The sequence below is a fragment of the Rhinolophus sinicus genome, chromosome 1, assembly GCF_057876585.1.
Source record: "Rhinolophus sinicus isolate RSI-liver-muscle chromosome 1, RSI-T2T, whole genome shotgun sequence".
Classification (NCBI taxonomy): Eukaryota; Metazoa; Chordata; class Mammalia; order Chiroptera; family Rhinolophidae; genus Rhinolophus; species Rhinolophus sinicus.
This window is the reverse complement of record NC_142501.1, coordinates 84,635,719-84,648,354: the sequence shown is the minus strand read 5'-3', so window position 1 is coordinate 84,648,354 and position 12,636 is coordinate 84,635,719. Positions and strand designations below refer to the sequence as shown.

Sequence of the window (12,636 nt, the reverse complement as noted above, 5' to 3'; positions counted from 1 at the left end):
GGAGAACTGACTCTGGGTGATGAACACACAATGGGATTTATAGATGATGTAATACAGAATTGTACACCTGACATTCCATATTATTTTATATTAATTTCAAGTGTACAGTATAATGGTTAGACATTTACATAATTTTAGAAGTGATCCCTCTGACTAGTCTAGTAGTACCCACCTGGCACTATACATAGTTACTAACATATTATTGATTGTATTTCCTGTACTTTAATTTATATCCCCATTGACTATTTTTTAACTTCCAATTTGTTCTTCTTAATCCCTTCAACTTTTTCACACTGCCCCCAACCCCCTTTCCATCTATCCCCCTGATAAACCTAGTACCCATCTGACAACATACATAACTATTACAATATTATTGACTATATTCCTTATGGTATACCCTACCATATGACTGCCGTGACTGCCGTGTAACAACAAATTTGCACTTCTTAATCTCTTTCCCTTCTTCACCCACATGCCCAAGTCTCCTCCTATCTGGCAACCATTAAATGTTGTCTGTATCTATGAGTTTGTTTCTATTTTGTTTGTTTGTTTCTTTTGTTCTTTAGATTCCATATATATGTGAAATCACATTACATTTGTCTTTCTGTGTCTCACATACTCCACTCAGCACAATACCCTCCAGGTCCCAACCATGCTGCCACAAATAGGGAGAACGCATTCCCTTCCATGACTGAGGAATATTCCATTGCATATATGTACTACCTCCTCTTTATCCATTCTTCCATCGATGGACACCCAGGCTGCCTCCACATCTTGGCCATAGTAAACAATGCTGCAATGAACATATGGAGGCACATGCCCCCTCAAAATAGCGTTTGGGTTACTTTGGATAAATACCCGGAAGTGAGATACTGGATCCTTCTTTGTCTCTTGTTGGAGCCTTTGTTTAAAAGTCTATTTTGTCTGGTATAAGTGTCGCTACTCCAGCTTTTTGTTGTTGTTTTGTTTTCATTTCATGAAATATCATTTTCCCATCACTTTACTTTCAGTCTGTGCATGTCTTTAAATTGAAGTGTCTTGTAGGCAGCATATGCAATTGTTTTGTTTTCTTATCTGTTCAGCCTTTCTATATCTCTTCATTGGCACAGTTATCTATCCATTTCCATTGAAAGTATTGTTGATAGATGTGTAGCTATTGCCATTTTGTTATTCACATATTTGTTATTGTTGTTTTTTTGTCTTTTCTCTCTTAAAAAACATCCCTACAACATTTCTTGTAATACTGGTTTGGTGGTGATGAACTCCTTTAGCTTTTTCTTGTCTGGGAAGCTCTTTATCTGTCCTTCAATTTTAAATAATAGCTTTGCTGGGTAGAGTAATCTCTATCATTGATCCTTGCTTTTCACCACGTTGAATATTGCTTGCCAATCCCTTCTGGCCTGCAAAGTTTCTGTTGAGAAATCAGCTGACAGTATTATGGGAGTTCCCTTATGGGTAACTAATTGCTTTTCTCTTGCTGCTTTTAGGATTCTCTCTTTGTCTTTAACCTTTGTCATCTTAATTATAATGTGTCTTGGTGTGGGCCTGTTTGGGTTCATTTTGTTTGGGACTCTGTGCTTTCTGGGCTTGTATGTCTATTTACTTCACCAGGTTAGGAAAGTTTTCAGTCATTATTTCTTCAAATAGATTCTCAATCCCTTGCTTTCTCTCTTCTCCATCTGGTACCCTTCTGATGTGAATGTTGGTATGCTTGATGTTGTCCCAGAGGTCTCTTAAACTATCCTCATTATTTTGAATTCTCTTTTCTTTTTGCTGTTCCAATTGGGTGTTTTCTGCTACTTTGTGCTCCAAATTGCTGATTCAGTCCTCTGCTTCATCTAGAGTGCTGGTGAGGTCTTCTAGTGCATTCTCCATTTCAATTCTTTCTTCACTTCTGACCTTTTTTTTTTTCTTTATGGTTTCTATTTTTATTTATTTATTTATTTTTTTGCTTGCTATCTCTAAGTTGAAGTTCTCAGTAAGTTCCTTGAGCATTCTTATAACCATTGTTTTAAACTCTGTATCTGGTAGGTTGCTTGCCTCCATTTTACACAAAATTTTTCTGGAGTTTTCTGTTCTTCCATTTGAGATGTGCTTCTTTGTTTCCTCATTTTGCCTATTGCTCTATGTTTGTTTCTATGCATTATGTAAATCTGCTACATCTTCCAGTCTTGACCAGGTGGCCATATGTAGTTAGGTGCGCTGTGGGGCCCAGTGGCACAGTCTCCCGGGTCACCTATGCTGGATTCTCCAGGAGTGTCCCTGTGTAGGTTATGTATGCCTTCCTGTTATATTTGAGCCATGATGCTATTGGGGATGATTGACCCTCTGGCTGACTGGCTGTGGGGTTTGTCCATGTCTACAGCTTATGGGGTGCTGTGCTTTTACCCCAGTGAGTGGGATTTGCCCCAGTGGGCTCTGGTGACTGTTGAGACCACTCTTTGTGTGTGCCACTTGTGGGGCTAATTGGCTGGTGCTTTGCTGTGGTCTGAAGCCCACCTCCAAGTATGTTGGTTCTGGGGCCTCTTGCGAGGGGTTCATGTGTAGTCCTATGTAAGCCACAGCCTGTGACTTGCTGGGGATTACCTGGTAGGAGTTAGGAAGTGATCTGTGGTTGTTTCCTGTCTGGGCTATATTTGGAGGTGTATAGGAGAGGCCATGCTTGGGACCAAGGATGGCTGTCTCCAATACCAGTACTGGGGTAGCTCCGCAAAAAGTCAGGACACCCTAAGGCCTGCTGCTACCTGCCTGCTCCCTTAAGGCTCAATTGCTGATAAAGCCTCTTGTGGTATGCAAGTTGGGTGAGACAGGGTTTCAGGGAGTCATTAGAGTGGGATGAGTGGTGTTCAGCAGGTTAATGTAGATTCTGGTTTGGTGCCAGTGCTGAGCCTAGAGCTACTCAGCAATCTCAGCTGAGCTAGTCTCAGAGCACACTGAGGCCAGTTGCTGCCTGCCTGAGGCCTGCTATCTCTGATAGCACACTTTCCCAAGAAAAAAGTGTGAGGGGCTGGTGGCTCACTGAGAAAGTGCCTCCGGCATTGGGTGAATTGGGTAGGGCGGGGTCCCAGAGGAGCTCATCACACCAACCAGATTCAGATTTGGACACGTTGGGGAGGGCTCAACAAAGGAAAGATGGTGCTTGCCTGCTGGTTGCATAGGAGGGGTCGCCACACAGGGAAAATGGAGACTGTCCTTCCAGTCCTCACCCTGAAACCACATAACCCAGTCTCTCCCCAATGTCTTCACCGCCCTGAGTAACTTTCCCTCCACTGGAGCCCAGGGTGAGCATCTGTAAGCAAGTGAGACTATGCGCAGGCCCTTTAAGAGGATGTCTGGGTTTCCCACAGCCTTTTATCCCACCAGGATGGTTGGAGTTCCGCTGTTCTTCACAGATAGATATTGTAGGGGCTCCTCTTCTCAGCACCAGTACTCCAGGCTGGGGAGCCTGATGTGGTGCTTGGGTACTTTGCTCCTCCAGGTAGAACCTCTGTGGCCAAATATTCCTCCTGATTTTCAACCACCACATGGAAGTTTGGAGACAACCTGTTCCATGTCTCCACACCTCAATGTTGCTTCTACTTTATATCACTTGTTATAAAACTTTTGTTCAGCTAGACTTCAGATGGTTCTCCAGGTTGGCTGTTCTATAATTTAGTGATAATTTTAATGTTTTCACAGAAGGAGGCAGGCACAGCATTTATCTAATCTGGTGTCTTGGATATTTCTATTGTGAGCACTACTTTTAACTGTAGTATTTTGGGGAAAAAATATTGATGTTCTTGTCTGAACACCAGTCTTACAAGTGAGGGGGGATATCCCATTTAATGGCATTGTTATATAAGCTTTAATATTCAAGCCCCTAATGTCCAAATACAAGGCTAACATTACAGTAAGTAGTTGGCCTGTGCTTTTTTTAAATTCAAGCATTGCAAGTATATTCAAAGAGAAAAATAGATACATTTATTGAATCTATTTTTACTTAAAATTTCACTTTTCATGTTTTACATCCAGTAATCACCATGGCATATATTCAGAGAATATTGCAATAAATGATATATGTCCACAATATATGAATCAATGTTTTTTCAATGAGTATTGATCCTGTTTCTAGTTTTAACTGCTAACATGGACCTGGTCATTTTTTATATTGATGATAGACTCTTCTTGTTAGAAATCTTAAATCAGCCATTCTTCATATGCAGTTTTATTTGCTTCCTGAAACCAATATTACTATTATTTAAAGACAACTTCAATATTTTTTGCATGAAAAAGTGAGTTTACTACTTAACATCCATGGTCTTATCATTTAGGAAAATAACTGAGCAATTTCTCTTGAGATTTTACTCACTGGAAAAGGGTTTTTTAAAAGCTCTGGACTTTGAGGCAAATCAATTGGCATTGTTTCTTATGCCTGAATAAATGTTTGTATTTTATAGCAGTTTCCTAGCATTCTCTTTTTAAACAATGCCTCTTCTCAAAATCAACATTGCACTCAACCATGCTTCTATTTTTATTTTCCTTGATCAGTACCAGGGGAAGAAGAATATAATGGGCTCTTCAGAAAGCCTGTTTAGGGTGACATGGGATTCAAGGGAAAGCTAATCATCTAATGATTTCAAGGCAGTTTAAATTCTTGCTACCCAGTTCACTTCTGTAAACAATCGGTGCCTGATGAGTGTCCAAAGGGCTAAAACATTGCACATTTCTGTTACATTTACAAGAATAAAGCAGTATACATCTAGAAAGCATGTGAAACAAGAATTACCAGGTTCATTTGCCAGAACTTAGGTCAGAAAAATTAGAAGAAATGAAATAGAATATAAAACAGGTTATAAATATGAGTACATATGTTAGATTTTTTAAAATTTGTGACATCCAAAATAATTATATACAATTGTGTTGAATAAGAATATATTTTGAAATGAAATATATATGTATATGTATATATATATATGAGGATTTGGAATCGCTTAATACATATTTAACTTGAAAGAAATATTGATTAAAATAACTTAATTTTAAACCAAGTCTGTATAGTAAAAATCGAAGATTGAACAGGAAAGCCTTGAAAATAAATTACATTTTTACCCAAAAGCATGATAACTTGAAGGCTAAAAACTCTTCAAATAAGTAGTTATTTATGCAAAGTGTGGTTTTTTACCTAAACTTTTAAATGTTTAAAACCTACATTTGTTAATTTTCAGTGATTCAACATTTCAAATGAGTTACCAGTTTCATAGTTTCCTTTTCCTTAAACCAAAATGAAATCCTTTAACAGAAAGTCTTTTGGTAGTGAATCACTAGCAATGAATAGCTCAAGGCCTTGTTTAAAGAACGTCAATAACACCAAAAAGCAGAAGAGGATATGAAAAGAAAGAAAATCTGGACTAAGTATGGTCTAAAAAATTAATTTAAGACATTCTTTTTCCCCTTGCTTCTTCCAACAAAGTAATAACAGTTGGGAGTTTTTCACATAGAATTGGCCTTAAGTAGTCCATGAAATACAGAGAATGTAGAGTCAGAGAATTGAAGCTGAAATTATTTCAAAGACCTCAACCTACACTATCCTTAAATATGCAAATAGAAGACTTTAAAGAAAAGTCTGGTTGTTGGGGAGAGAAATACAATTTCATGTTAATTCTCAGACTCAGGACTGCAAACATACGTTATATTATGGGATTGAAAATACCTAACTTAATATTCTAAGTGAAACACTGAACATATTGTGGCAACACTCCGATATCATTAATGGAATCTGTATTAAAGTTACCATAAATAATGTATTCATTAAAAAAAATTTAAGTTTACCATTTATTTGCACAAAGGAATTACATTAAAAGATTGCACTATACATCGTACTAAAAACTAATTACTTTATATGTAAATACATAAATATGGGTTATAAATAAATATAAGCATACAATATATTCATATTCCAAATCTTGTTTTCTTATACCACACACAATGTATATGTGTGTATGTTACATATGTACTATACATATATATGCATAAACTATATAAATTATGTATACTATATATTGTTTGTGTTATATATTATAAGAATCAATAGAAATATATTTTTTTTACTAATAAATGCCAACTTCTTTCAGTTGAAGATACACAAAAATGAATTCTTCACATAATGGTGTGAAATATGAGGCAGATAGAACTCAGTCATGAAAATTCATTAACATGAATAGTCAAATATTAAGATCAAAATTAAGATGTCAAGAGTCCCTATCTTAGAATACACATAAATCTTTTTTGTGAAGTGAGTTCACAATCTGTTATATCCTATCATTTGGTTCTAGGATATAATTATTTTACTTTGCTTACATGTGAAGATGGTATAAAAAAATCAAAAGAATAAGTAAAAATTTAGGATGTGGCAAGGATTATGTTATTAAATAAGTAAATGTAAAATAATTTTTACAGTCTTGCAAAATACGCTATATATCCAAAACTTCCAGTTATAATAATAGCAAACATATGACATTTGTTATGTGTCAAGCAATGTTTTAAAAACTTATATTAACTTATTACTCATAATGAACTGTGAGGTTTTACAATTGGCATCAATAATAGTTTCCTCTCCTTCCAACCATGATCCATGCCTGCTGGGAGATGGTATAGTATGGTGCAGTTTGTCATTATTAAGTATTGCCCTCCTCTCTTCTCAGGGAGAACAATTCTCAGATACTCCTCATTTATATTGACTTATTTTTTTTAATTATTAATTTCAAATAAATATGGTCAAACATACCAGGTTTAAACTCTTTATGACTACAGATCTAATAAAACTATAATACCAAGCAGATTTTTAAATTAAAATTGAACAAATCTATAAAATTATCCAAGTGGTATTGGTCCTTGTGTGTGATGGTTAATTTTTAAATCTAAGAATTGCTATTTTGACATATCCATCAATCTAATAGTGTTCCCCAAAATGTAACTCTGGAAAATTTTTAAGTTATTACTTAAAGAAAAATTCATCTTTGATGCAAATAAAAATACAACACACAGAATATTTTTGTGATAACAGATCACATTTTTATTTTATTAAATAAATTAAGAAATGAATATCCCACACTATATGAATGTCTTCTATCAGGCTTGGAAGCCACCACTGCTTGGCAGGTTTCCTAGTGAGCCCCAAATTGCTCACACAATGGGAAGTTGTTAGTCCTGATCATATTTAGCAAGCAGCAGCATCTGACACCATTGATTACTATTCTTCTCGAAACATTACGTACTTGGCTTTCAGTATACCATACTTTTCTGGGTTTTCCTACCACCTCTCTTGCTGCTCCTTTTCACTTTCCTTTGTTGAATTATCCTAATTTCCTTGACCTCTAAAATTAGAGCTCTAGGGCTCAGTTCCATCTATACTCTTTCTTACCTATACCTCCTAACCAAAATTTCTTCCATATTCATGCCATCATCTACAGCCACCAGCCTCACATATTTGGATTGTTGCAATAGTCTCCTAACTGATTCATTGCATCTTATCTTGGACCTTTACTATCTATTTTTGGCCATGCAAACAGAGTGATTTTTTTTCCAAACATGCCACATCTCTTTAATCCTCAGAGCCCATCAATGACTCCCATCACACTCAGAATAAATGAAATCCTGATGGTGGCCTCCGGATCCCTACACAATTTGATCCCATTCTCGCTCTGTCCTAATACTTTCACCTTGCTCATTTTGCCCCAGCACACTGATTTCCTTGCTATTTGTTGAGTACAGCAGGTACCCTACAGCTGAGGCTCTCTACCTAGACTGCCCCTGTCTGGATGGCTCTTTTCCTGGATAATCTCAAGGCTTGCTCTCTTCTATTTCTTTATCCAATCAGTTCTGGGATTAGTTATCACCTGTATAATGCGGTCTTCACTGACCATCTTTTAAGTTGTAACCCATAAACTCACACATCTCATTTCATTCTTTGCCCTGCTTATTTTTTTCATTATCACTTGTCACCATTTTATATTCTATGCATATTTATTTATTATTTATTGTCTGTCTTCCCCCACCAAAATGCACACTGCATGAGGCAGATAATTTTGTGTGCCTAATTTCTCTATGCCCAGTGCCTAACAGAGTGAGCAGTATATTCTGATGAACACATTTTTGGGAAATAGTGAATGTAGAATAATTCATCTTTACTACAATGTTAGAGGTGAGCCAATTGTTTCTTCTTAAATTAGAAAATGTTGCAACTAATGGCAGCCATACATGCTTATTCAAGTAGAATTCTCAAACCCATGAGACTATATCTGCAGAATTTTAAGTAGGAGAAACACTGGCACAAGCTTAATTATGTGAACTTTGGATTTCACAGACTTGGTTCAAATCCTGATCCTGACACTTACTGGCTCTGTAACATCTGGCAGCTTACTTAACCTCGCTAAACCCCAATTTCCTCATTTGCAAAATAGATATGAACATGCCAGATGATTAGTATGAGGGCTAAAGAAGCAAACACATTTGTAATAATTATTAACTATATTATAATTTTGGTTTTAGTGTTAACGTTATAGTATAAGACCTTTATGATAAGAACTGTATTTCTAGATGGGAACAGAGACTGCGATTCCTTCATTTCGAGCCAACCCAGCTGATTCAAGGTAAACTCACACCTGTGCTGGTAACCTCAGTAGCATCCCACTCTAACGATTTGTTCTTCCTCCATTAGAAAAAAGATGTTACACATGTATTTTAATTCTGTTCCTGCCAAGAGACCATGAGCTAAAAGGAGCCTTTAGAAAAAAAAAGGATCATTTCAGTTTCATAATTTGATGTTCATTCAATGCAGTGAGTTTTTAAATGAATGCTTCTGAAAACATGATGCATTCTAACACAGCCCCATGGGAGAATAATATAATTCGATATAATTGTACGTCAAACAAACATACCTGAAAAGGATACTTCAAAACCAGTTTTACTTATTGAGCAATCACTATTGAATACCTCTTAGGTACCAGGCACAGAGAATGCAAAGATGAAATAAAACAGTCCCTTCTTCCAGCAAATACAGGGAGCAAATGCTCCCTCTTGAAAGCCACTGTTGCCATTAGCTATCCCAGGAACAACAGAGCAGAGAAATATGCCTCATAATGACTCCCACAAGAGATGAGTTAACTCCTGCAACTTTCAGAAAGAAAAGCAAAGGATCAAGGATCGCATGGACTGCATTTATTCTCATTTAATTAAACAAACAAACAAACAAACAAACAAACAAACAAATAAGCTACATCATAAACCATTCTTTTAAATCATTATTGCTTGTCTGAAATAATACTTACATTGTATAAATAGATCTAATCATTAAAGTACATTGCTGGCTCATGAAATCTGAAGTTAGAGTGAACAAATGAAGACTAGGCATGTCACTTCCAAAAGGTCACTTATTGCTGATTCAGTTGTTGAATGCTAAAAGTAGTATGTACCATATATGCAGTGAAAAAAAACAAAAGATAAGCATCTGGAGAAAATTCTTTGATACACTAATAATTACTTGATTCTTATGAACAGACTACTTTCCTCTGGAAGGAAAAATCTCATCAGTATTTCAAAGGTAATAAACTGGTATCTTGATCAAACTGTCCCCCAAAGATAAATTGTCAAATATATAAACACCATTCATCTGTGAACACCTTTGATTTCTCTCTTTCAAAAAACAGAAACTCTCATCATTTTCTCTAACAGGGCATAAAAATAGAACACTGGGAAAAGCACCATCCCCTTAATGAAGTTTTCTTATTGGAAATGCCAGTGTCTCAGAGTTATGCTGACGTTTGCGCCTTTCGATTTTAATGGTGCAGCTTTGTCTTTTGGGCAGCTTGCTCTGATAAAGAACACAATGTATACTTGCCTATTTAGAATTCAGATGGCAGTGAGAGGTAGGTCAGGGATCACTTAGATTGCTCACCAACATCTCCCTTTCATGGCTCTAAGTCAAAATCTATAATTCAGAGAAAATCTTATTTAAAACCTTCTCAATCACACAAACCATGACATGGCAACCAAGAGACACTATTTTGAAACTTAGGCTATTGATATACATATTTGAATATGTTTACATATATATGGGGTGCCAAAAAATGTATACAAGTGGACAATTTGGTCAACGTGGTTCGCCGTAATCAAAAGTGTCTAGACGCTGATGGTAACCACTTTGAGCACCTCTTGTAATTGCAGAAGTCAAATGTGACTTGTATTCATCTTTTGTTATTGGTCTATAATGAGTATTACAATTGTAACAGTTTTTTTTCTTTCTTTCTTGAAATGTGTATACATTTTTTTGGCACCCTCTGTATATTGATAATATTTTACAATGTAAAATTAGCTTGAGGATACAAATTTTAAATTGATGTTCACTTGAATCTCTTACAGAGGCTCAACTGAAGAATCATCGAAGACAAAAACTGTGTAGTCTTTTAATTTGTAAGCAAAGGTATACTCAGGGTCCCTGGTGGATGCCACTCTGTCCAAAGCTTTCAATTTCCTCACTGTTCCTCTCTTTGGTATTGTTCCTGGATCGTACCCAAGACATCTGCTCAGCTGTGCTCTAGTCTCTGAACATGCTGTTCTGTCCCACTCACTGCTGACACTGGGTGGTATGATACAGTTCACCATTACTTACCCTGCCCCTTCACTCTTTTTCTAAGCAGAAACTCAGGATTGTGGCACATCTTGTGGCAGTACTTATGTTGGCTAACATCGCAGAAAGAAAAAACTAAAGATTTCAAAAGTAAAGGACAAAGGCAAGTCAGATCATCAAAAAAATACTTGATGAAGAAGAGCTCAAATGCTTTAGGCAGTTATAGAAGCAGCTCCACGTTGAAATATAAAAACCCGGTATTTACCATGGCGTAAGGTTTACCATTATCCTAAGCACCTTACACAGATTATTTAGTGTAATTATTACAATATCCCTCCAAATTAGATAGCTCTATCCACATTGTACAGGCTGAGGAATCTGGGAATCAGAGAAGGTAAGTGACTCTGAAGATAAGTATCTCCTGAGGTCAACATTCTTAAGAATTGAAAAGAAGATGAAATAAAGAGAGATAAAGTATAGTCAGCGATCAGAAAAGAATAGAATTCCTGAAGGGTCTATATTTTGAAAGAATTAAAGAAAAGGGACAGAAATGGATTAGACTGTATTATAAAATAAGTAGTTGCAGAAAATATGAGGTGGATTTGGAACAGGTCGACCGATTCCAAATACGTAATTTACATTTATTTACATATCTACACATGAGTGACATCATGGTGTTTATGTGTACGGATGAAAATGTGCTGCGCATCTTCTGAATGCACGCAACATATGCCAAAGCAGCCCATTCTCAAGTATATGACAATAAGAGGAGCAATTTAGCTGGATATTACAGATAAAAGAAAAAGGTGGCAGTGCCTTGAAATCTTGTATAAGAATATCTAGATTAGGATTCAGGCTATTGTTGAGGTTTGGATATTAAATATTTTAATTTGGGTAATGGGTAGAAATGGGTGTTCACACCAGAATATATTTATATGCAGATAAAGCTATATATATATCCTAATAAATTTCATAATTTAGACTAAATTAATGTTATATATCTATGCAAACATGATATATACGTATAACATCATTTTATTATATCACATATATAATATATACATATAGCTATATGTACAATTAGCTAACTTATAAGTATAATAAAGATACATATTAAATTAATTTAGCTATCATGAATCATTTTTATATAATTATTAAACTGGATTATACTATTTACATGTATGAATTATTTTAGCTATTATATATCATATGTGCTATTTATGATATATTACCCATTGTAGTTAACAGTTTATATGTTCTTCTTGAACACTCATATTCCAGTCAATGTGTGCATTGATGATTTCATTGCACTTGGATAAATATCTAACAGTGGAATTTCTGGTAGAAGGTTAGGTATATGCTTAGTTTTATAAGAAAATACAAAAAAATATATTCCAAAATGGTTGTACCATTGTATACCCCTATCAGCAATGTATGTGGATTTAAATCTCTCCACATTTTGGCCTATGCTTAATATATGAGGCTAATCTGGTGCTTTTAACGTGTCTGAATTCAACTCTTTAAAGAATCTAACGTGTAGACATATTTTGGCATTAATGGTATATGCTCTTAGGGTCTAGAGAGTATAACCCAGATACATTTCCTTTAAAATTCAGTAAATTACTGAAATTACATTGGGGGAAATGAGGTGAGTCAGCTTTAAAAGTGAGCTATTAAAACTATGGTACATAGAAAGCACTTTTGATAGAAAAGCAACAGAAAAATAAGCAATTTCACTTCAAATAAAGTAAGTAGAGAAAATATGATTTTGAAGTGCAACTTGACATTAAAAAATGGAAGGTTTTTTTTTTTTATGATTTAGGAAAAGAAGCTGGTAACAGTGTGGCAAGTTACTCCATAAAAAAGATCCTTATAACTAATAAAAATATGCTGCTTTCTTGTTTAGTCTCACTTTGTACAATAGCACCTTTGTAAAATAGAGTCTCTGCTGGTCCAGAGAGCTTTAAAAGATCACTACCCTAGAGTCCTTTAAATGATAACCTTACAAACATAAAGTCAAAATGTGTTGAAAA

The 12,636-nt window shown here is 35.5% G+C and overlaps 1 long non-coding RNA gene across 8 annotated transcripts in view; it reads right to left on the bottom strand.

The window, feature by feature from the left end:
• LOC109452884 (uncharacterized) overlaps nucleotides 1-12,636 on the bottom strand; it is a 173,052-nt gene that overhangs the window by 105,248 nt on the left and 55,168 nt on the right. Inside the window, exon 4 of one of the 8 annotated variants that reach the window (XR_012493889.2) lies at nucleotides 8,734-10,738. The exons of the other annotated variants lie outside the window; for them this stretch is intronic. This is a non-coding gene — a long non-coding RNA (uncharacterized LOC109452884). Of the gene's footprint in view, nucleotides 1-8,733; nucleotides 10,739-12,636 lie in introns of those variants that run through there. 8 annotated transcript variants of the gene reach the window in all.